This window comes from Callithrix jacchus, chromosome 19 (genome assembly GCF_049354715.1).
Source record: "Callithrix jacchus isolate 240 chromosome 19, calJac240_pri, whole genome shotgun sequence".
Taxonomy (NCBI): domain Eukaryota; kingdom Metazoa; phylum Chordata; class Mammalia; order Primates; family Cebidae; genus Callithrix; species Callithrix jacchus.
In genome coordinates, this window is record NC_133520.1 from 50,564,536 (window position 1) to 50,589,327 (window position 24,792).

General features: G+C 43.9%; 1 long non-coding RNA gene across 1 annotated transcript; it reads right to left on the reverse strand.

The window, feature by feature from the left end:
• Positions 1 to 17,369: 17,369 nt before the first annotated feature.
• LOC144580452 (uncharacterized) lies at positions 17,370 to 24,583 on the reverse strand. The gene is made up of 2 exons (XR_013529985.1): positions 21,576 to 24,583; positions 17,370 to 20,133 (listed from the first exon to the last, which is right to left on the reverse strand). It is a non-coding gene; the product is annotated as an uncharacterized LOC144580452 (long non-coding RNA).
• Between the last annotated feature and the right edge of the window lie 209 nt (positions 24,584 to 24,792).

The window sequence follows — 24,792 nt, forward strand, 5'->3', positions numbered from 1 at the left end:
AGGTATCCACAATGGGTATTGTGCTAGTGGCTGGATATTTCAATGTAATGAAACAGTTCCTAACTTAAAGCAGCACTTGAAATTTTACTAATGCATTCAGTAATTTATTTAACAGATACTGAATGTTTGCTACCGTGAGTCTATTATTGCTATGTGTATCAACTCCCATGAAGCATGTGTATCTTGCCAATGGAATACAGAGAAATATTCTTCAGACAATACCAAAAAAAGTCCATTTATGCTGCTAAAACAAAATAGCTGAGACTGAGTAGCTTATAAAGAACAGAAGTCTATTTTCTCACAGTTCTGGAGGCTGGGAAGTCCAAGATCAAAGCACCCCAACGGGTTTGGTTGTCTGGCAAAGGCTTTTCTCTGCTTCCAAGATGGCACCTTGTTGCTGTGCTCTCCAGAGGGAAGGAATGCTATGTCCTCACCTGGCAGAAAGCTGAAGAGCAAGTGAGCTGACACTGTGTGAAGCTTATTTTATAAGGGCTTTAATCCCATTCACGAGGGAGGAGCCTGCATGTCCAAATCACCTCTTAAAGCCCTCATCTCTTAATACTGTCACATTGGCAACACCTCAATTGGGGAGGGGATACATTTAAACCATAGGAATGCCTGTATATTATCCCAATATCAATATTTTTGTGACAAGTTTGCAGTCATTCACAGACATGAGCAGAGCAAAGTAAAAAATGTGAGTCACCCAACCTGCAGGTTGCTAGCTGAGGTCAAGGTGACACACTCTCTTCTGTTTTGGCTCTCATACTCTAAACAAGTGACCTTTTTGTGGTCTATGTAGTGCCATCTTATTTTATATATTCTTGACTCTTTTTTGGTGATTTTACTGCTTAAAATGTCTGCTTTTCCTGCCCCCATTGCAGACTAGTGCTGACATGCCATCTAGTGTTCCTAAGCACAGGAAGGCCAGAAAGTTCCGTATGTAGAAAATATGTGTGTTAGATAAGCTTTGTTCAGGCATAAGTTATTGTGATGTTGGCTGTGAAGTCAATGTTAATGAGTCAACAATACATATTAAATAAGGTGTCTTTACCCAGAAATACACATAAAACAAGGTTATGTATTGATGGGTGATCAGAGGCTCATAGGAACCTAACCCTGTATTTCCCCTAGGAGTAATGCTTCAGTATTCCTGAATTCAGAGTTTGAGGCAACTGCATAGAACACAGCTACTGTGAATAATGAGAACCAGCTGTGTTTTTTTACGTATTTCACTAGCTGCTGTGCAGGAAATGAACTGCAGTGGTACCAAGGAGGTGGCAGAAAGACCAATTAGAATGCTTCTGCAGGAGTCCAGCCCAGAAGCTTGAACTCAAGGGGTAGTAATGGTGACGGAAAGAGGAGTATAGGAAGTAGAAAGTTTTAGGCAGAGTTCTGTCTGCCTAACCAAAGTAGGCTCTCAGTCATTCTTGCATTGCTGTATTTAAAATTCCTGAATAGCTTTTCACTCTCTGATATAGTTCTTATTTATTTTTTTGTTTATTATTATTTCAGTTTTCCTCTGCTGGGATGGAAGCCATGTGAGAGCCCATTCCTTATCTGTTTTCTTCATTCTTGTACCTCCAGTGCCTAAAGCCTAGGCTGGCCTAGAGAAGCACTCAATAAACATCTACTAAAATGTGTGGGCTTCCCAAAGGGATGTGGCAGAGGTTGAGGAGGGAGAGTAATTAACAATACTAGGAATGTGAGGAATAGGAGATAGAAAGTAAATTAAGATGCTTTTGGTTAACTTCTGGAATATTCCAATCTCGCAGAGATTTTTCCTATAAGAAAGCACAGGCTAGAGGTGTTCATGTAAGAATTTAAATCTCCCCATGATAACTCAAGAATGCTTTCAAATTTCTGCATAGACATGGCCATTGGTTCATTCATGTCTCATGTTAAGACCTTGCCATCCAAGATATTACAAGTATGGTATCTTAGTTGGCTTGGGCTGCCATACCAAAGTGCCACAAATTGGGTGGAATAAACAGCAGAAATTAATTTTCTCACAGTTCTTGAGGTTGGAAGTCCAAGATCAAGGTGTTGGCAGGTTTGGTTTGTCCTGAGCCCTCTCTTCTTGGCTTGTGGATGGCATCTTCTCACTGAGTGCTCACATGGCCGTTGTGTGCATGGAAAGAGAGTAAGCTCTGGTGTCTCTTCCTCTTCTTAGAAGGATACCAGTCCTATTGAACTAGAGCCAATTCATACGACCTCATTTAGCATTGATGACTGCTTTACATGCCCTACTTCTATATACAGTCACATTCTGAGGTGTACTGGGGTTAGGGCTTTAACAAATAAATCTGAAGGGGACACAGTTCAGTCCATAACAGACAGCCTTAAGAAGAACCAGGGCTGTTGCAAGGTTGTTTACCCAGATGGAGACCTAACAGTGAAGCAAGAGCCATCTGCAAATGGTAGGCCATCCAACTGGCCTCGGCCAAGCCCAAGTGCAGGTTTGAGGACATCCAGGAGCCAGAGTCCCAACACCAGGCTCCTACAAAGTGTAAATAAGCATTCTCTGAATGCTGGTTGCTTACTTGGAGATATTTTTAAGTGTCCCCAGTCTTTGAAAAGGGAACTAAATGTTCCCCCTGCCTCAGCCCCTGCTGCCTAAGAAGCATGTGATGGAAAAACCAGGCTGGGGTAGGGACAGAGTGGGAGCGAGCGAGCTCTCAGGTCTTCACATTGATTTATGTTGTGGTTAGTGGTTGTAGTGATTGGGCTTCTCACTGGTGATTGGTATGATCTGGAGGTTGGCGTTGTTAAGGAGAGGTTTCGGTGATGAGTACAGAAAATAGAAAATTACTGTAAATAAGGTGGTAGTTAGCTGTTTTTAATTTTATACAGCTCATTATACCATGGTCAAATGAAAACCTTGACATTTGGGGCAGGAAGCATGTGGCTAGTGGGGGTGAGTAGACTCCAGTCCTGGCTGCTGCAGAGTGAAAGTCTGTCAAGAGCCTCACAGAAGCAAGCAGCACAAAAGGGAGCTTTAGAAATCAACACTGGGGTGATTTCTTCTTCCAGATAGAGTTCTGTACTCTACAGATTCCTTACTCTGCTAGTCAATACACAGACCAGGACAGGCACACTGGGGAATGAGGGTGTGGACTTCCCCAACACACTGGGCACAGGCAATGTTCTCATTAGATCAGGCCAATGAAAGACACTGTCTGCACTCTGAGGCCCTCGGTCACGGAGGTCAGGGGAACACAAAGCCTTGGCGTCACTGAGGCCAGGCTGCACTGTTACGGCAAAGGCCTAGCTTTTCTCCAGACATCTCAGGAAAAGGCAAAGCGTTTTCCTGGGTTACTCCTTGCATGGCTGGAAAAAACAGTCACCCAAAGACTGAACTGTGAGAAATTGTGAGTCTTTGATACATCATCTGCATTCAGGTCAAAAGAACTTTGAACATGTTTGTCTCTGTAATAAAATCCCACTGGGATTCTATCTTCTCTTTGAAAACTATGATGTTAGGGGAATATAACATAGCGATATAATATGGCACAGCGGTTAAAAGAATGGACTTTGGGGGCAGGTGACCTGAGTTCAAATCCAGTCTCTGACACTGACAGGTTGTCTGACTGTGGACAAGTGACGTATTCTTTCTGTGCATAATGGTACCTTCCTCCTGGAGGTATTATGAGAAATACACACACAAGGGCTGGGGACAGTGGCAGGCATATGGGACAAAGGAAACTTGTTATCATGAGTACTGAACAAAGGCTCCTTTGGAAATTTCACTGGGTTAAAGGAGAGAGACAGGGAGAGAGAGAAACAGAGAGAGAGAGAAAGACACAGATAAAGTATGAGTGTGAGAGACAGACAGAGAGACACAGAGTTGCAGGGGAGAGAGAGATAGGCTGTGTGTACCTACAGGCAGGAAGCAAAGGAAGAACAAACTGCTTCTTATGAAGCCTGGCTGGAAACACTCTATCACAGCAGTCCCCACCTTTTTGGCACCAGGGGCTGGTTTCATGGAAGACAATTTTTCCATGGATGGGGGTGGAATGGTTTCAGGATGATTCAAGCGCATTACATTATTGTGTACTTTATTTATTATTATTACGTTGTAATAAAGGAAATAATTATACAACTCACCATAGTATAGAACCAGTAGGATGCCTCACTGTTTTTCTCCAACTAGATGGTCCCATCTGGGGGTGATGGGAGACAGTGACAGATTGTCAGACATTAGATTCTCATAAGGAGCAACCTAGATCCCTTGCATGTGCAGTTCACAATAGGGTCCGAGCTCCTATGAGAATCTAATGCTGCGGCAGTTCTGATGGGAGGCAGAGCTCAGGCAGTAATGGGAGTGACGGGAGTGGCTGTAGATACAGATGAAGCTTCACTTGCTTGCCTGCTGCTCACCTCCCGCTGTGTGGCTTGGCTCCTAACAGGCCATGGACCGATGGGTGTTATAGATCAGGGTTGGGAACTCCTGCTCTTTAATATTAAAACTCCTCCCAATTGTGGGCCTGTGGCTTAGTTGATACACCATACGTTTTTCCCCCTCTCTAAATGGAATGTGGTATAGTCCCCTCTTTCTGAGCCTCTGTGGCCTTGTAAAATCAGGGAAACACCTTTTTCTGCCTGGGCCCAGTCTCACCTTCCTCTCCTCTTCATCTTGGCAAGTATCCCTGGCTTGGAATCATCAGCTGCTAGTTCCCGGCCCCTTGGAGTGAGGCTGCCATCACCAAAAATCCTTCCTTTGCCCAACGGGTACCTTGAAACCTCTGAGAGTTTAGGCCTTAGAAATATTCTCTGGTGTGTGTTACAAAGAAACTTGCTGACGTAAAAGAAAACGTCTATTCATGACTCTGGAAATGAAGGGAGGTAGTAAGGGAGAACTAGGAAGTATAAGAAGGAAGGAAAGAAAGAAGGTCGGGGCGAGAGAGTGAGGGAGGTGAGGATGAAAGGGAAGGGAGGGAGGGAAGCAACATTTTCAAAGTTTACTGTGAAGCAAGAAACAAAAAGTGGCAAAGTGAGCCTCTTCATGTAAATCACCACGAAAACATGAACATCTGTCCCAGCCAGGATAAATTTAACATGCAGAGAAATATACACACTAGAATGTTAAAGGCAGCAGGATACACAGTGTGATTAGAACATGCTAAAACCAAACACAAACAGGCGCAGGAGAAATGAGCTGAGCGAAATGTTTCCCAGTTGCTAGCAGCGGTGGTCTCTGGGAGCTTCTGAGGAATTTTCTTCTTTTGATGTCACAGAAAGAGCAGACTTACTTCAAAGAGAAATCTCACTGCACTAAGATCACCCCTTTCACAGCCTACTCTCAGCAAGGCAGCTGGACCATTTCAAGAGCCTATTTGTCTTGTTCCTTCTCCATTCCAGCTTTTCTCACCTTGCACCAGGTTCCTTCATTTCCTGATGGTGTCTTCGCCCTCTAGCACCTTCCTGCCCATCCATCCTGTCCATTCCTCAGAGGGCTGCTGGACTCATCTACCTCAATTAACGGCCACTTCTCACTCTCTCCCACCCCCGCCTGGGTCATCCACCTCCCAAATCACTCCTGCATCCTCCCTGCCACTCCCTAGGCTGGAGTCCAAGTCTGGTCCACATCTCTTTCCTGCTCTTGCCCAGGAGAAGGTACAAACCCTCCCATTGTATACACTGACGTCCACACTTGCCTCCTCTCCTTCCCTCCCTGTGCTCCACACAGCCAGCTGTCCTGGCCTTCTCCTAAGCTGCAACAACCACCTCTGTCTGAATGTTTTTACCACAGCCCTTACCACATTAAACCAAAAATAACTGTTTTGAATCACATCCCCCCAGTTAGAAACCCTCTAAAGGCAGAGACCGTGTCTTAACACGGTTGAATCCCCAGTCCCCAACGCAATACCGTGGCACAGTGAATTCTGTATCAACACCGTCTCACTGAATCTGGCCCTCTTCGTCAAAACCTTTCCATGGTTCTTCTCTGAAGACCATCCAAACCCTCAGCCTGACTTTCAGAAACATCGAAAGGCTGGTTTAAACATAGCTTTGCCACCTTAATGGCAAATGAACACCACCTCCCTCCAAAAATGGGGTCCGCCATGCGGAGTGCTCACTTCTCCGGAGCATACCTCACACGTTCTCCCACTCTTTTCTGCCCGTGCCCAAAACACCCTCTCATCTTTGGGTTTTCTAATTCACTCTAGTTCTCCCTCAACTCCCAGCTCCGGCACCACCTCCTCTCAAAGTCCTTCCTTCCACCCTACTCAGCTTCTGAGACCATCCGTGATCCTTTGCTGCTTCTGGAACTTCTCACGTGTGCGAATCTCACGTTGCTAATTCAATGTAGGTAAGCCCCTCTCCCCATCATGCTGCACATGCATTTGGACCTAGGAGCTCCTCAGCCAGCTGCTGACTGGCTGATGTAGGTCAGGTGCTGCCATGGAGGTGACTGTGCTGGGTGTGCCAGTTTTGGTTACCAGGCTATGGATCCATGTCTCACACAGGCCGCACCTTGAGGGAGGGCCCCTGAACCTAAGCAGGAGAGGTTCCGTCATCCTAGTTCTGCCCCAACTGTTCTGCCTCTGCTTCTGATCACCTATCACAGGCCACTGGGTGGGCTGCCAGAGAGGCCCTGCCACAGCTTGCCTAGGGACCAGGACAGGCCCCGGTGGACGCACCTTACAGCCAGCGTCCTGGTGCTCAGAACAATCCATGCATCTTATAGACACCATAGTTTGCTGAATCTCTAGGCAAACTGTTACGGTCCATGGGAAAGTATTAGGAACCAGAAAATCGTGTTTGTTTTCCTTCTCATTATAAACTTCCAATGGCTCCCCTCTGAATACTGACTAAGGCAGTAAGTAGCCTGGTATTTGAGACCTTACACATTTTTATTCAAATCTGTCTTTCATTAATCGGATACCGTCCAAGGCCACCCAGCCTGTACCTTGTACTCATTTATAAAGAAGTGGAAAATTCCTTACTGAACGAGTGAATGGATAAATGCATCCAATGGTGACTGTCTCACACTCGATGTAACAGGTTCTCTGGGTTTACTGATAAAACACGCCGTCGGCGTCTTCTGGCGGCTTTCCCTCAGCCTGGTTTGCATTGCCGGGGCCCTGGCTGTAGCCAGCGCTGAAGACTGCAGGGCACCTGACGAGACCTACATCTTGACTTCCAGAGACGAGGGTGATGTCATGAGTCACTGCTTGGTCTTTCCCCTCTCTCTGCGCATGCGGTGTCGGCCCAAGACAGGACTTGCTACATATGTCAGCAGTGGAAGAGACCCGAGTTGCCCCGAGTTCTCAGCGGAGAATCCCTGTGGGTCCGCAGCAACTTCAGTCCCTACCTCCTCAGAAGAAAGATTTCGACTGAGGGGCATGAGGCAGAAAAAGAGAGCGGGCAAGTTTCAGAGCAGGAGTGGAAGTTTAGTTAAAAGGCTTTAGAACAGGCAAGAAAGGAAAATTCGCTTGAAAGAGACCCAAGCAGGCGCCTGAAGGTCCAAGAGAGAAAAGAGAGCTAAAGAAGACAGTTAAAAAAAGAGGGTCTTTAACCTTGATCCTGGGACTTTATAGGCTCCTCTTTCCCAGGAGTCTTCCCGGACAGGGTGGGTTCCCCACATGGGCAGTGCCCGCCTTACCCTTTGGAATGGAGCAATGCGCAGTGCGTTTAGGGGCAGGTCCACGCAGGGCCCTCTGAGGCTTTCTTCCCTTTTCTGGTGGAGTGGTGACCATACCTCACTATTTTTGTCTCTTAACACGCATGCCCAGGAAGTTGCTTCTCCCTGGGGCCTGCATTCAATTAACATTTGGATGTTAACAGGTGCGGACCATCCGGAAATGGTCTCTTCCTGCCTCATGGAATTGTCATTTTTAGAGAAGGGATGCGATGAGGCCTAACCACCCAACATTTCTAGTGGGTGGTGGGGAGAACCCTCTCCTGCCCCTTTCATGCCTACCTACCTGTAACACACAGAGGAGGCTTGGCTGGGACTTCGGAGTGAAGGTACTGGAGTAATTCTGCTGTTAGTGACTGTAATGGTAAAGAATTGGCTGTGTTATTTTCCATTTATTTACTCCCATAGATTCTCCACTTCAATGCAGGGAGGTAAGATTAGGGAGTTGGCCCATGCACAGCTCAGTAGACCACTGGGGATGAGACTTGAGGGACTCTGGGCCTGCCATCAGCCCATTGTACCCAGATCAGTGCGAGGGATCCTCACACCCCAGCTGCTACAAAGCTGGGCCTTTACCTCTGCTTATCTAGAAAGAGGCCTGAGCTGGTGACTCATTCTCATACATCAGAGGAGCCGCAGTGCTCCAGCCCTGCCCCAACCTCCCTGTGTCTACTGGGACAGCCTCAAAGCCAAGGGAAAGAACAAAGAACTAAGGAAAAAACTCGAGTTTTAAAAACTGGGCAGAGTGAGGAGGAGCCTCCTTGGCACCGGTTCTTTCCTCCCTCTCTGGCCTCTCTTACCCACCACCATCAACTTTTACGCTCTTGTAACATTCACACTGTTTGTCATTCCCTGGGAGCAGCTTGTCCACCAAACTTCTGCCTTTGGGGCTGAATGACAAGAAATCAAAGGGACGAAATGGGCCAACTCCCTAATCTTATCTCCCTGAATTCACGTGGAGAATCTATGGGAGTAAATAAATGGAAAACATATAGTCAATTCTTTGCCATCACGGTTAATAATGGCAGAGTCTCCAGGAGGAAATGCACTCTGGAGGACTTCCTTCATCTGAGACATCTAACCTGGGGACAGCTTGGCTCTGTGTCCCACTCCACCACCACGGACTCTCTGCCCACTTCTCTGTATTCCCCAAGATCTGGGGTGTTCCATTTGGGTTCTTTGAGAAAGAAGAAATGTTTTCTACCTAGAGTGCATATACCTGATGTCCTTCCAAATAGCTGCAGCCTTTGCATTTTTAATAAAAAGGAAGCCCTGATGAATGTCACAAAGCCAATAAATGTGGCCACCACCATGGTGATGTGGCTATACATCTGTCAAGTGCCCGCAGTGTGCAGGGCAGAGCAGAGATTAGACATGTTGCCCACCCAATGGGCTGATGATCAAAGTGCCTGTGTGTTTCTGTAGGCATTTCCAGTTCAGTTTACATTTTAGAAGAAAATAAATACACTCGGACAACCAGCTCCTGTTCTTCTTTTCCCCGCCCTCCCCCTTTGATAATGGAACAAACCCTTTCCCCTTCCCCCTCCCTTTTATAATAAAACAAGTCCTTGCAAGTGTCAATGGGGCTGCTTAGGGGCAAAGCCTGCGGATCCCAACTCTGAACGTAGGAACTGCCTGATCCTTGTGACCCTGTCAACTGGGACCCACTTGTAGCCAAACCTCTCTACACTCCCAGCAAGACCAGCAATTGCTGTTTCATCCCAGATCCCAGTGGTTCTGCCTAGACCCAGGCCAAAGATTACTTGGGCCTTTTGATGAAAGGCCTTTTGGAAATTAGCACCTTTCCACCTGGATATTGGAGGTGCAGAAACTTGCCTACCTCTGCAATTCTGTTGAGCGCCTGACATCCTGAAGGTTTGCCTGGGATCCTCCCAGCCCTAGTCTAACCCTGAATGAGCTGGCACTGGCTGGCCAGCCTGGCCTCACCTGGGATCCCTGTTTGGCTTGGCCTTTGTCAAGGAGTCCAGGAGCCTGAGGAACTAGAGAATTAAGCAACACCTCACCAAGGGCGAATTCCTGCCTAGCACCTGGTATCTGGTTTCTGAGCCAAGCATGGGTGGTTCTGTTTCTGCTGATTCCTGATTGTGGTTGCATGCTGCTTCCTGGTTCTTTGTTTCTACCTGGATATTCCTCCCCAGAAGGAATTAAGTCCAGGGCTCTGAGAGCTGCAGGCCCAGATGTAGCTCTTATATGCAAACACTTCCACTTCTGAATTCTTAGAAGTTGCTAAGACCCCTTAGAGCCATGCTGGGGTCCTTTACCCCTTCCTCAGGGCTCAACTTAATTGACTTGGCCGGGTGTTATTTTAGACACCTGAAATAGGCAAGTGCTTAGTATCAGGGTGGTTTAAATTTCACAGGGGCATGGCATGGCATAATGTTTGAGGCCGGGATTTATAATGCACAGATAAGAGCCTTCTTTGTCACTCTAACAGTTCTGCTCATCTTTACCCACCATTTGTCAGATCACCCTTTGGGTGTTGGAGAGTTATGTCTTATTGTTTTTGCACATGGGTCAGAAATGTATGAAAGATAGTCCGAAATTCTTGCCTCCTTCTCTAGAGCAAACCCAATAGCTCAGACTGCAGCAAGTTGCTGATATTCCATCTCTGTGAACTGGCAGGTGATAAGCTGAGGAATGCCTGCTCCTATCCCCATTTTTACCTGAGATCCCAGAAACTGGCATGCACCACACAGCCTGGGTTTTCCAGGGACAAACTTGTTTAAGCTGTCCTGTTATAATCATGAAAACACCCCCTGTTTTTCTCAAAAGTGAGAGTTTGACAATAAATTACCGAGTTAGCCTATGTATAGAGGACAGCCCATTTGTTCTAGCTGTGTTCTTTCCAGACGTACAGAGAGCATATTACGGCTGGAGAAGTCAGGGCTGAGAAAGGGAAGTGACTTGTCCACACTCACATAGTGAGTCAGTAGCAGAACTGTTTAAGAGAATCCAGGAGCTTTGACTAATGTGCTACTCACTCCTGACACCACCCTGGTAAAGGGAGTAGAAAGGACGGGAATAGGCCAGTTGACAACACACGGTGGAGGAGAGAAGCCTGCATGCCTATGCATGTGAAATGACGATAGAAGGTGTCCAAAGGCAGGTGCAAAATAATATTGCACAGTGCAATTGGTCCTTAGTGGGAGCTCAGGGACTGGTAGTTGATGAGTGACTTGAGGAGCTACAAGTGCCCACAGGGAGAAGGGAAACATCAAGCAGGATGACTACAGGGTGCTGCAGAGATGACTCCCAGCGGCTGGCTCAGCCTGAGCCTGTGATGGCGCAGAGGTTGTCCTGGCACTGTATGGGCGGAAGGACCTGGGCTACCTCTAAGTCTACTGAGGCGTTATTTACCAAGGGGAGGATTGAGAAAATCTGCTAAGGAGAAAGAGATGAACCCAGCATGAAGGAAGGAGGTGTAAGGACAGGGGGCAGACAAGGCTGCCTGGAGCAGAGGGAGATGGAAGAAAAGACACAAAGAATGTCTGCCCAGCATCCTCATTTTTTTGGTTTTCTGGGAAAATGGTGCAACTCTTGCAAGCGGAGATTACAGAGGGTGGGAGTAGGAGAGAAACCACAGTGATTTTTCTTTCAGGACCAAAAAAATGTTTTCCCCAAACTAAACAAAGTCAGATTGAGAAATTCAACATAGTACCTTAGGGACCTGGTGGCTCATGGCTGTGTCTTGCCACAGGCGCGGGCCTCAGATGCTCATGCCGCCTGGGGAGGAGCACTTAAACTTTTAAGTGAAGAGGACACGTAAACCTTCCAATATCAAAACAGTCATGGCCTCTTTTTGCAAAATATTTTTTGTAGGGCTCTTACAGACAGTGGTGGTGGCACCTTTTGTGAACCACAGCAGGACATGTGCCTGGATGCCCCTTCCACACCTGTTACCTGCCCAGGGAGCCTCACCTGCCTCTTGTAGGACAGCTTTATACCCTGTGACTTCAATGTGGGCCTCTTACACTGAAAGCCCCCTGTGATGGCTGCTGTTGTTGCCTAAAAGGTCATTTCTGGCTGGGTGAGGTGGCTCACGCCTGTAGGCCAAGGCAGGCAGATCATGAAGTCGAGAGATCGAGACCATTCTGGCCAACATGGTGAAACCCGGTCTCTATTAAAAATAGAAAAATTAGCTGGGCATGGTGGGACACGCCTGTAGTTCCGGCTACTTGGGAGACTGAGGCAGGAGAATTGCTTGAACCCGGGAGGCCAAGGTTGCAGTGAGCCGAGATTGCGCCACTGCACTCCAGAGCTCTAGCCTGGCAACAGAGCGAGACTCCATCTCAAAAGAAAAAAAAAAGGTAATTTCCCTCAGATGACACCAGTGCTTTAGGATCGTTAAAGAAACAAAGGAATCTTCTAATTACAAGATGAGACTGCCTTCAAAAAGGGAGATGCGGCCAGATTCTTCAGGAAAACCTGGAGCTGGGGCCTGGGTGGTCTTGCTGGTATTCCTTCTTTTGTGATTTCATTAAATGAAGCCATTCATTTCAGAGCTGCCTTAAAAAAAATGTAGGAGTCATTCAACCTTCTTCAGCAAATTACAGTGATTTTAAATGAACAAAAAAGTCAGTGGCCCTATTCACACTCCCCACTCCTGCAGTCAGAAATAATGTATCTGATGATGGAAATTATCCACAGCCTGGAAAGAAAAAATCACGGCAGCTTCTCAGTTGCACATTGTACTTTCATATTTTTATTTATGTGAAATTCTCATTCTCAACTGTCTGATTTCTGTTAACCTTAAGGTTCTAGATCTAGTCAGGTCTTGAGCGTGCAGACCCCTTTAAATAGTGTGATAACCCAAATTGTTTTCAAATTGAGGTGGCTATGCTTCTGATTCTCATCTGTGGAACCAGGGGCTTTGGGGCCACCTGCACAGTCCCGCTGCTGAGATTCTATCTGCAAGCCCTGCCCGCTCTCCCAGGACTCTGCTGGCCAGGGGCTGAGCTCTGAAGCCTCTCCAACCTCAGGTGGAAATCTGGGTCCCGGCCCAACCTAGAGCACTGGAGGATCTCAGCAGCCCTCCTCGGTACACAGGAGGAGTGGGTGCTGAGCTGGCACAGCAACTCTATCCTCCTGTCCCCACCCTGGGATTTCTGAACCGCTGCAGGGTGTGGGAGAACCCAGCTCCCACCTCTGCTAACTGTGCATAATTCTGGAGTGGGGAGGGCGTCACTATCTCAGACAAGAATGAGGGGCTGGCCCACCATCTCTGCACCTCTCAAGTGATCTCCGGAGGCAACTGGCTACCATCCTGGGACCTCTGTAGTCACTGGGGCCGATGTCCATGCTAATGACTCTAGTGGCCACCTCTGTCCAAGCAGGGCTGAATCCTGGCACCAATGTAACTTTTTCCAAGCAGCCTAGATTAATTAGGCAAATGAAAATAAACAAACAAACAAACAAAAAACCCAAACAACTGTGAGGTAAAGAGACTTTCAGCATAATCCTAGTTTTATCACATAAATAGAGGGTGGGGGTACTCACCCCACCAAACCAAAGGACTCATACACAGTGCAAGGTGCCATGTGCCTTCACAAAGAGAAGGGTCATGTCAATATCAATCCTACAGCGATTCAACTCCACAAAGACAAATGGTGTTTTAAAAATTCCATTGTATTCATTGGTAGTTTTTCTCTTTTTAACACAATTGTCTATATTTAAGGCATACAACATGATGTTTTGACATACATATACAGAGTGAAATAATTACTAGTCAAGCAAATTAACATATTCATCATCTCGCAGTTATTTTTTGTGTGTGTTTGTGGTAAGAGCACCCAAAATCTACTGTCTTCACAAATTCCCAGTATACAGTATAATAGTATTAACTATGCTGTATACTATACCTTTAGATTTATGTATCCCACATTTGCACCCTTCGACCTCTCCCCATTTCTCCCTTTCCCATCCCCAGTAACAGCCATTTTACTGTCTCTTTTCTATGTATTTAACTTCTCTTTTAGATTTCACATGAGTCACAGTATTTTTCTTTCTGTGGCTGGCTTATTTCACTTAACATAATGTCCTCCAGTTTTATCCTTATTGTCAAAAATGGCAGTATCTCTTTTTTAAAGGCTGTATAATATTCCATTGTGTGTGTGTGTGTAAAAATATACTGATTAAGGAAAATGTTTAAGCTGTACTTGTCTGTGGTCTGAGTTAGACCTGTGATTGTATCCTTTCCTTTGACTGACATTTATAATCCCCAATCACTCAATACATTGTGCTAACACAGGGAAATTGCTTTTACCAAATCCCGTGAGATTATATATATAGTCCCACTTGTTTATTTTTGCTTTTGTTGCTGAGTTTTTGATGTAATATTCAAAAAAATCATTGCCAAGGCCAATGTCAAAGAGCTTTCCTCTCTTTTCTTCTATAAGTTTTACGTTTTCAGGTCTTAATTTAGATCTTTAATCTATTTTGAGTTGATTTGTGTGTGTGTTGTGAGACAGGGTCTAATTTTCATGTGGCTATCCTGCTTCCCCAACACAATTTACTGCAGAGACTGTGATTTCTCCATTGTGTCTTCTTGGTGCTGTTTTCAAAAGTTAGTTGATTGTATATGCTTGGGTTTATTTCTGGGCTGTCTATTCTGTTCCGTTGGTTTATGTGTCTGTTTTTATGCCAATAACATACGATTTCAAATACTATAGGTTTGTACTAAAATTTAAAAATCACCATGATGTCTTCAGCTTTGTTTTTCTTTCTTAATAAATTTGGCTATTGGGGTCTTCTGTGATTCCATCCAGATTTTAGAATTGATTTCTCTAGTTTTGTAAAAAATGCCATTGGAATACTGACAAGGATGGCTTTGAATCTTCATACTCCTTTGTGTAGTATGAACATTTTAACAATATTAATTATTTCAATCCATGAATATGGGATTTCTTTCCATTATTTGTGTCATCTTAAATTTCTTTCTTTTTTTTTTTTTTTTTTTTTGAGACGGAGTTTCGCTCTTGTTACCCAGGCTGGAGTGCAATGGCGCGATCTCGGCTCACCGCAACCTCCGCCTCCTGGGTTCAGGCAATTCTCCTGCCTCAGCCTCCCGAGTAGCTGGGATTACAGGCACGCGCCACCATACTCAGCTAATTTTTTTTGTATTTTTAGTAGAGACGGGGTTTCACCATGTTGAACAGGATGGTCTTGATCTCCTGACCTCGTGATCCACCCGCCTCGGCCTCCCAAAGTGCTGGGATTACAGGCTTGAGCCACCGCGCCCGGCCCTTAAATTTCTTTTATCAATGTTTGATAATTTTCAGTGTACAGATCTTTCAGCTATTTGGTTACATTTATTCCTAATTATTGTATTATTTTTAATGTTATCATTAGTGAAATTGTTTTCTTTATTTTTTATTTTTTGGATAAGTCATTATTGTTGTGAAGAAAGATACTGATTTTTGTATGCTGATTTTGTATCCTCCAACTTTACTGAATTTGTTTATTAGTTTAAACAGGTTTGTGTGTGTGTATGTGTGTGTGTGTGTGTGTGTATGTGTGTGCTTGCAATTGTTAGGGTTTTCTACATATAGGATCATCTCAGCAGTAAACAGGGAAAATTTTACTTCTTTTCTTATTTGGATACCTTTTATTTTTTTTTTTTCTTGTCTGACTGCTCTGGCTAGTACTTTCAATACTACGTTGAACAGAAGTGGCAAGAATGGGCATCCTTGCTTTGTACTGGATCTTAGAGGAAAAGCTTTCAATTTTTCCCACGGCTTATGATGCTATCTCTGGGATTTTCAGAAATAGCCTTTATTATGTTGAAGAAGTTTCCTTCTATAACTAAAGTGTTGAACTTGTTAATCAAGAAAGAATGCTGAACGTTGTCAAATGCTTTTTCTGCATCTATTGAGATGAACATGAATAATCTTGACGAGTACTTTGTAAAAGTGACTTACAGAGTGGATGCACCTAGAGCACTGACCCAAAAAATGATCACGTGGTGGCCAGGCACGGTGGCTCACGCCTGTAATCACAGCACTTTGGGAGGCCGACGTGGGCAGATCACCTAAGGTCAGGTGTTCGAGACAAGCCTGGCAAACATGACAAAATCCTGTCTCTACTAAAAATATAAAAAATTAGCCGGGCATGGTGGTGGGCACCTGTAATCCCAGCAACTTGGGAGGTTGAGGCAGGAGAATGCTTGAACTCGGGAGGCGGAGGTTGCAGTGAGCCCAAATTGTGCCACCGTACTCTCGCCTGGGCAACAGAGCAAGACTCTTTATAGCAACACTAGCTTCTGCCCTAATTCTAGGTAATTGTCAACATCTACCCAAAGTAGTAAGCATTAGATACTTGATGAGTGTGGATCAGGTGAAAGTAATAAGCGTTGGTTTTAAGAGGTGAAAAGAAGGGCTATTCAACAAATAGCGTTGGAACCAGCGGCTAGCCACTTAAAAAAATCAGTTAAGCTTGTTCTACCTTACTCTTACCACCAATAAATTCCATGTGGATAAAAAACTTAAAGATAAAATTTGAAACCATAAGATTTAAAAACTCATGGGTGTGTGGGCTGGGCGTACTGGCTCACACCTACAGTCACAGCACTTTGGGAGGCTGAGGCAGGCAAATCACAAGGTCAGAAGATCGAGACCATCCTGGCCAACATGGTGAAGCCCCGTCTCTACAAAAAATACAAAAATTAGCCGGGCATGATGGCATGTGCCTGTAGTCACAGCTACTCGGGAGATGGAGGCAGGAGAATTGCTTGAACCCTGGAGGTGGAGGCTGCAGTGAGCTGAGATCGCACCACTGCACTCCAGTCTGGTGACAGAGCAAGACTCTATCTCAAAAAAAAAAAAAAAAGGGGGGGGGACATGTTTATTGATAATCTCTGTATCTCTGTATAGAGAAGTCCTTTCTAGTATAGAAACCATAGGTTGAAAAAATTATAAATTTATACTGTAAAAGTATGCATACTTTTTGTATGACAAAAATTACTTTTAAAAATGTGAAAACCAGGCCAAATCCTTGCAACATATATGAGAAAAAGAGACTTAATTTTCTTAGATTATAAAAAGGTGGTACAAACCAATACAGAAAAGCTGGCATGAATCAATAAATTAAATATTGGGCAAAGAATATGAATAGACGGCTTATAAGAAAAATCACACAAATGTCTGATACACACATTCACTTGAAATTAATAATGCATATCCAAATCATAACAGGATATCATTGTTCACCTAATTGGCAAAGATTAGAAAGTTTTTAAAATAATTAGTGCCAGTGAAGATATGTGGAGAAAGGAACTCACAAATATCGTTATGGGGACTGTCGAGTGATGGTCATGTTGCCAATATTAATAGACTCATCTGGGAGCAATTTAAAAGTAACAATTATCGTTTTCAGTGTATGCTCCCTTTGATCCAGGAATTCCACTGCATGAATTTGGACTGCTACTACCTTGACTAAATTATGCCAAAACATACAGGACAAGGATGGACATTACAGCATTGCTTACAATAGAAGAAACAACTGGAATTTACCTAAAATGTCCATCAGCTGAGACTGGTTAGACAATAGAACTTTATGAAGTAGTTTTTAAAAAGGTGAAAAGTTGATTGGTAGAGTTGCATATAGAGGATCTTTAATTTGAATATGTAGAAAATAAGGAAACAAGGCTAAGGGCAACATATTCAGCAATATCTGACAAAGTTTTTAAATTGTACAAAAACACATTTGGGCACATCCCCCAATGTATTTATTTATTTATAGAATATATACAGGCATATCATCAGATACAAAAATAGAGCAAAAGGGGTGAATTAAAACAAAGGAATATAAGCTCTATTTTTTTTACACCCTTGAATTTTTTTGAGGCTGTCTTGGATGTATGCTCCACATGAGAGTGGTGTGAGTACAGCATCATGGAAATGTAAAACTCTGTCTGCAAATTCTTTGACATTTCTTCCATTGGAAGATGAAATCCCCTTCACACTGGACAAGCTTTTGTGGTTGTTTTGACCAACAGGGGAGGAGAGAAATGATAATATGTGATACTGAGTCTAGCCTGTAAAAAGCGATGCATCTTCTGCCTCGTTGCTAGGATACTTGTTCTGAAGCCTTTAGAGGCTAAGTGGGCCGCCTGAGATCACCATGCTGTGAGGAAGCCCAAACTAACACAAGTGGAAAGAAGATGGGGAGAGAGACCTGCTCAGGTGCTCCAAGCTTCAGCTCTGCCTGCCTCTGCACAAGCAATACCAGGCCAGCCTGCTGAGCTCTTTCCACATTCCTGACCCACGGAAACCAGAAGTGAGGACAAACACGTGCTGCTGTTTTAGACCACTATGTTTGGGGGTGATTTGTTATGGAGCAATAAATAATAGAAACAACCATGATCCCCAATTTTTGTGCACACGTGTGTGTACGTGTGTGTGTGTGTGGTGTTGTGTATACAATTGACTCTTGAACAACATGAGCTGGAACTGTGCAGGTCCACTAAACACAGATTCTCTTCTGCCTCTGCCACCGGTGAGACAGCAAGACCAGTCCCTCCTCTTCCTCCCCGCTCCTCAGCCTGCTCAACATGAAGACAATGAGGATGAGGACCTTTAGGATGATCCCCTTCCACGTGACACATAGTAAGTATTTCCTCTTCCTTATGATTTTCTTAATAACATTTTCTTTTCTCTAGCTTACATTTTTCTAAAAATATAGTATCTAATATGTATACATACAAAATAGGTGTTGCTTGACTGTGTTACTGGTGAGGCTTCTGATCAACAATACGCTTTTGGTAGTTTTGTTTTAGGGGAGTCAATAGTTACGTGCAGATTTTTCAACTGTGTTGGGGATTGGTGCACCTAACCCTCATGATGTTCTAGAGTCAACTGTATATGTATATGTGTACACACACACACACACACATTTTTATAGATGCAAATGTACATCCACATTTGCTGTGCTTCGCCTAATTTTGAGGGAATAGAGAACAGAAGGAAGTGCTGAGAGTAGTTATTTCTGATTGGTGGACTGGAAGGCAGGGAAGCTGTGAGAGTTAATTTTAGGTCTTAACTGGATTAAGGAATATCTAGAGAGCTGGTAAAGCCTCAAATCTGGGTGTGGCTGTGAGGGTGTTTCCAGAGGAGGCTGGCACGTGAGTCAGTGGACCGAGTGGGAAAGATCTACCCTCCATGTAGGCAGGCACCATCCAATCAGCTGGGGGCCCACACAGAACAACAAAGCAGAGGAAAGGAGAATTCTTTCTCTCTCCTGGACCTGGGACACCTGCTTCTGCTGCCCTTGGATGGCAGAACTTCAGGCTCTTCAGCCTTTAGACTCCAGGACACCCTTGGTTCTCATGCCTTTGGCCTCAGACTGAGACTTGCACCACTGGCTTCTTTGGTTCTGAGTCTTTTGGACTTTAACTGAGCCACACTATGGGCATGTAGTGTGCAGACGGCCTGTTGTGGGACTTCTCTGCCTCCTTAATCACACGAGCCAATTCCCCTGATAATTCTCCCTTGTCTATCTGTCTGCCTGCCTGCCGGTCTATTATCTATCTATCTATCTATCATCTATCTATCTATCTATCTATAATCTATTTATTATCTATCATCTATTATCTATCAATCTATATCTAGCTATCATCTATTTATCTATCATCTATCTATCTATCTATCTATCTATCTATCTATCTATCTATCTATCTATCTATCTATCTACCTACCTATCTATCTAATCTATCTATCTTTCCATCCATCTATCTCCTATTGGTTTTGTCTCTCTGGAGAACTCTGATACTAAGATCATCTTTGTTAGAAATGGAATGTTAATGCTCTATTGTTGCCTGCATGATCTATAATTTTTTTCTCGTGTTTCTTTTAAAATCTTGACCTGGCTTGGGAGGAAGTCATCCTTTTGTCTGCTCATACTAGCACTTCTAAAGTCTGGAAGCACAAAGTTTCTGCCCAGTACCAACCTGGACTGACAACTGTAATGTGCTTAACACTATCCAAAACTGATCTAGTTCTCAACTCTGCAGCCCCTGGAGTCATATTTGAAGGTCCACATCCTGGCTCCATCATTTCTTATCCTCTCGAAACCTCAGTTTCCTCTTCTGAAAAATGCAAATAATACCAGTACCTGCCTATGTTAGTTATCTATTGAAGTATGATAAATTACCCCAAAACTTAGCAGCTTAAACCAATAAACAGGTATTAGCTACAACTTCTGTGGGTTATGAAGCCAGGCACAACTCAGCCAGGAGCTTCTGGTTCAAAGTATCTCATGAGGTTGCCGTCCAACTACTGTCTGAGGCTGCAGTCCCATCTGAGCTGTACTAGGGCGGGATCCTCTTCCAAGTCCATGCACGTGGTTGTCAACAGGATTCCATCCCTTGCAGTCTGTTGGACTGAGAGTTTCACTTCCTCACTGCTGTTGGCTGTGGATCTCCCTCAGTGCTTTGTCACATAGACCTCTCTACAGGGCAGTTCACGGCATGGCAACTGGAGCACCAAAGACAGAAGCCACAGACTTTTTACATCCTGATCTTGAAGGGGGACATCCCGTTACTTTGACATACTCTACTCATTCAAGGGAAGTATATGAATCCAGTCCACACTTGAGGAGAAGGGATTATAAAAGGAAGTGAGTGCCGGGGTGGGGGGGAGGATCAACAGGGGCCATTGCATAGGCTGCCTACCATAGCACCTCATAGAGTGGTTGTCAGCGTTAAATGAATTAATGTCAGTGTTTAAAACATAGCATAATACAGTATTGCTAAACAAATGAAAGGTCTTATTAACATTATAAATATCTGTCCATGTTTAACATTGAATATCAAGTGGGTTTTTTTTTTTTTTTTTTTTTTGAGACAGTGTCTTGCTCTGTCACCCAGGCTGGAGTGAAGTGGTGTGGTCTCCACTCACCGCAACCTCCACTTCCTGAGCTCAAGCTATTCTTCTGTCTCAGCCTCCCAAGTAGCTGGAACTACAGGTGCACGCCAGACTAATTTTTGTATTTTTAGTAGAGACAGGGTTTTGCCATGTTGGCCAGGCTAGTCTTGAACTCCTGACCTCAAGTGATCTGCCTGCCTCGGCCTCTCAAAGTACCAAGATTACGAGCGTGAGTCACCTGAAGTACTCTTTTTCGGCAACTAATTTATAGTGATATCTCAGTGAGGTCCTTTGGCCAGAAATGCACTAATTTATCCGTGTAGGTGTTTTCTCAGACTCCCCAGGGCAACACTGACTTAGAAGTGGCTCCTGCCAAGCAGTGAGGGCTGGCCCTGTCGTGGCTTTCAGCTTTCTCAGTACAGCTCATTGAGCGGTCATCGAGTCTCTTTTAGTGCCTATAACAAGATGGGAACCCAGGTAGTAACTGAGGACCCAGCAGTGAACCAGGCATTTTTAGCTTCTGCCTTTCCAGAGCACACAAATTAGTGGAGGAGGTTCAGACAGAGAAAAGACAACTTCAGCCACTCCTGAGCGCTCTTAAATACTGACACCCAGAAAGGCATAAACCTAAATGATTACGCTTCTCTCACTACCTCAGTATTTGAAGGTAAATGAGGAGGTTTATTATTGTTAATTATTTAATTTCAGAAATACATAATGTATCTAATTAAAATCTATTTAAAACTTAAAATGTTATATTTATGAAATTTACTAACACTAGGTACACCTTCACTTAGGTGGGGCAGGAAACTAAACTTCTTGTCACCATCATGATTTTGGCACAGTGTGGTGATACTCTGGTTTCCTAGGAGACTTAACCCTGGCACAGGCACACAGCTAGGACACACACAAGTATTGCTATCCTTGCCAGGTGTTCAGCTGCTCTTCGTACAAGCATCTCTACTGTCTCAAAGAGTATATATTCGTGCATTCACCAACTATTTTATGAACAATAAGCAAATGCTACATTGGGGGTTCTCTTTGGATCCCACCTATTTCCAGATTTCCAAGACTGCATTCTCTCCATTCGCTGTCCTCCAACACAGCTCTCGAGACTCTGAATGGGGTCTTCCGCTCATAGCCATGGCCAGCACAGTGTAAGGTAGAGAGCAGAATGGGAGCCGCCGGAGTGGACTTGGCATCAATCACAGAAAAAACAGCAATAAGCCACAAATAGTCAACAAGCAGGGAAAAGGGGTAAGGGAACACCGTTACAAAATGCTAAAGTTCTCCAAACATTTTAAACCTTTTCTTCGCACTCTAAAGATTCCCACTTTCTGTGTAGAAAACCAAAGAAAAAGGAAATAAGTTGTATTAGGCACATCCGCCAGAGTGAGTTGACCCAGAGTCTTTATAGAATGAAAAGGGAAACAATTCATAATTAAATAAACAGCAAACAAACCTCAGGATAAAGGTTACCCCTTATCTTACCTAAACTCTACAGTACTATAATTTATTCAGTCGATGAATAAGTATTTGTTAGCATCTAATCTATACCAGCTACTATTCTAAGCCCAAGTTTTATCATGGTGCTCTAGTTTTCTCCTTGTAATATTTACCTAAATAAACACTTATCACGAAACCTACTGGCGTGCAGAGCTATAATCTGTAACCTATCATATACTTCGGAAAAATATTAACAGAACCTTAGTGGGCAAGATCAAGGACTCATTAAAAATGGGGTTTAGAGAACAAAAATTTAAAATGATAGCTATGTTTGAGCAATTACACACATACATATGTAAAAATGTCTACACAAACCAAATATTCAGGAAGATACCAATTCTGAAACAAGCTCTGTCTTTATTAAAGAACTCGTCTGCTGGAAATGTTTCTCCTTAATTGCCTTCAGATATTTAGTGTATATCTGTGATGTCACGATTTTCTAGGGCATATTCTCCAACAAACGTTATGTAAGCTACGTGTTCTTTCATGTTTATAAACTAGCCCTTCCCAGCTGGAACTATAACATCTTCTTGCACTCACATCCTACATTGTTTCATCTGTGCAAATCTCAGCAAAATCCGTGTAACTGTATTAGTCAGCGTCACCGCATAACAAGCAATCCCCCAAAACCTCAGTAGCTTACATCATCAATTCATTTCTTCCTCATGAGACATGCGGGCTGTGAGTTTGCTGTGGCTCTGTCACAGGTATTTTCTCTTCCCAGGATGCAGCTGAAGGAGCAGCTCCTATCTGGGAAATTCTTTTCTCTTGGATGAGGGCAGAAGAGCAAGAGACCAAGCGGAACCATGCCATCACATTTAAAGCTTCTGCTCCTAAGTGGCATATACCTTGTCTACTCACATGTCATTGGCTAATGAAAATCACAGGACCAAGCCTGACAGGGAGTCAGGGAAATACACTTACCTGTAAGGGGTCTAAGGCAGGGATGGATAATCCTTTTAAAGAAGAAAGGACAAATAATTGCAAACAATACTGTAATCCACTACGGTAAGCACTTGGCAATTTCCAAAATAGTGAGGAACTTCGAGGCACATTTTTTTCTGGATCTACATTTCTGTCCATTCATTGAAGGGTAGGACACAGGCAGATCCTCAATCATGGCACACATAACCTACAGGAAAGGCAAGCCGTCACTGTGAAGGACACTGAACTAAGCCCAACATCTGTTAAAAGATCGCAGATTTTGAAATTTTAAAAAACAAACGCTGAACCTCATTATTAGAACGCGAGGGTTAACAAAGGCTTGCCGTAGTTTATTCAGCATTATGCTGGCAACTTCATTTCACTAGGGTCCAATGCTGTTTTTAGTTTCCTGGGATTCAAAACCAAAAGAAGGGAAAGGAGTGGCTAACATTCATGCTAACACTCGTATAATGCTTGAAAATTTGTTTAAATAGCACTTCCACATCCACAGTAATTGCAGAAGTGATGAACACAGTTAAGAAGGACATGCTGTACTTGGGGAATTAGAATTAGAACTAGGTGAGACAGGATAATATTTGCTTTTATATGAGAAGTAAAATTACACTGTTACATGCGCTTAATCATTGTAGGGACCTAAATCATTGCAGGTATCTGTTTATGCCATTTGTTGGAAAAAAAAAAACTGGGACAGGATACCATTTTCCTTCCTTTAATGTTTTTAAATCACCCTCTACAGGACAGGCGCTGTGAGATGAATATCTCATACTTACATATACACACGCCTATTATTTCCACATCTCTGATTTTTCCCTGTACCCAGGGATTTACTTCTAGTCATAAAAGATGGCTTACCTTCGATTTCCTGCCATAAAGCTCCTTCCCTTTATACTAAGTCATACTTTCTACAGTTGGCTTAAAAGACACATTTTATAATGAGAAAGCTAAAATGGAGTCTTTTTAAAGACATGCCCAAGACACACATACTAACGAGATGAGTACTTCACTCCGTAATTTGCAGTTAATTGAGATGACTGATTGACATATAGAAAGTTAGATAGATAAATAGATACATAGATAGATACATGGATGAAAGGTAGATGATGAGAGAGAGAGAGTTGAAACATAGATGATAGAGAGAGCGCGTGGCATACGGAGTGAGGAAGGCAAGGTAAAACAATGGTAAGCACTATGCCTCGGTGTCACTGTACCCACCTCAAGTTGGAGAGTGTGGTCAAGCCAACCATCTAGGAAAGAATCAAGAGCTGTGTCAACTTTGTCATTCAACTAAATGTCCATGGCCAGGTGTGGTGGCTCACGCCTGTAATCCCAGCACTTTGGGAGGCTGAGGAGGGCGGATCACGAGGTCAAGAGATCGAGACCATCCTGGCCAACCAACATGGTGAAACCCTGTCTCTACTAAAAAAAAAAATATATATATATACAAAAATCAACTGGGTGTGGTGGTGTGCACCTGTAGTCCCAGCTACTCAGGAGGCTGAGGCAGGAGAACTGCTTGAACCCAGGAGGCAGAGATTGCAGTGAGCTGAGATTGAGCCACTGCACTCCAGCCTGGCGCCTGGCAACAGAGCAAGACTGTTTCAAAACCAAAAAAAACCACAAAAAACAAAAATAAAAGTCCACAATGAATATTGTGCCTTCTCAAATAATTTGGAGCTCAACATTTTGACATTTCATATAATAGCTAGCATATTATGACTATGTGGTAGATGTTACAGTGAATTGTGTCCCCCTAAATTCATATGTTGAACCCCTAGCCCCACCCCCTCAGAATGGGACTCTATTTGGAGACAGGTTCTT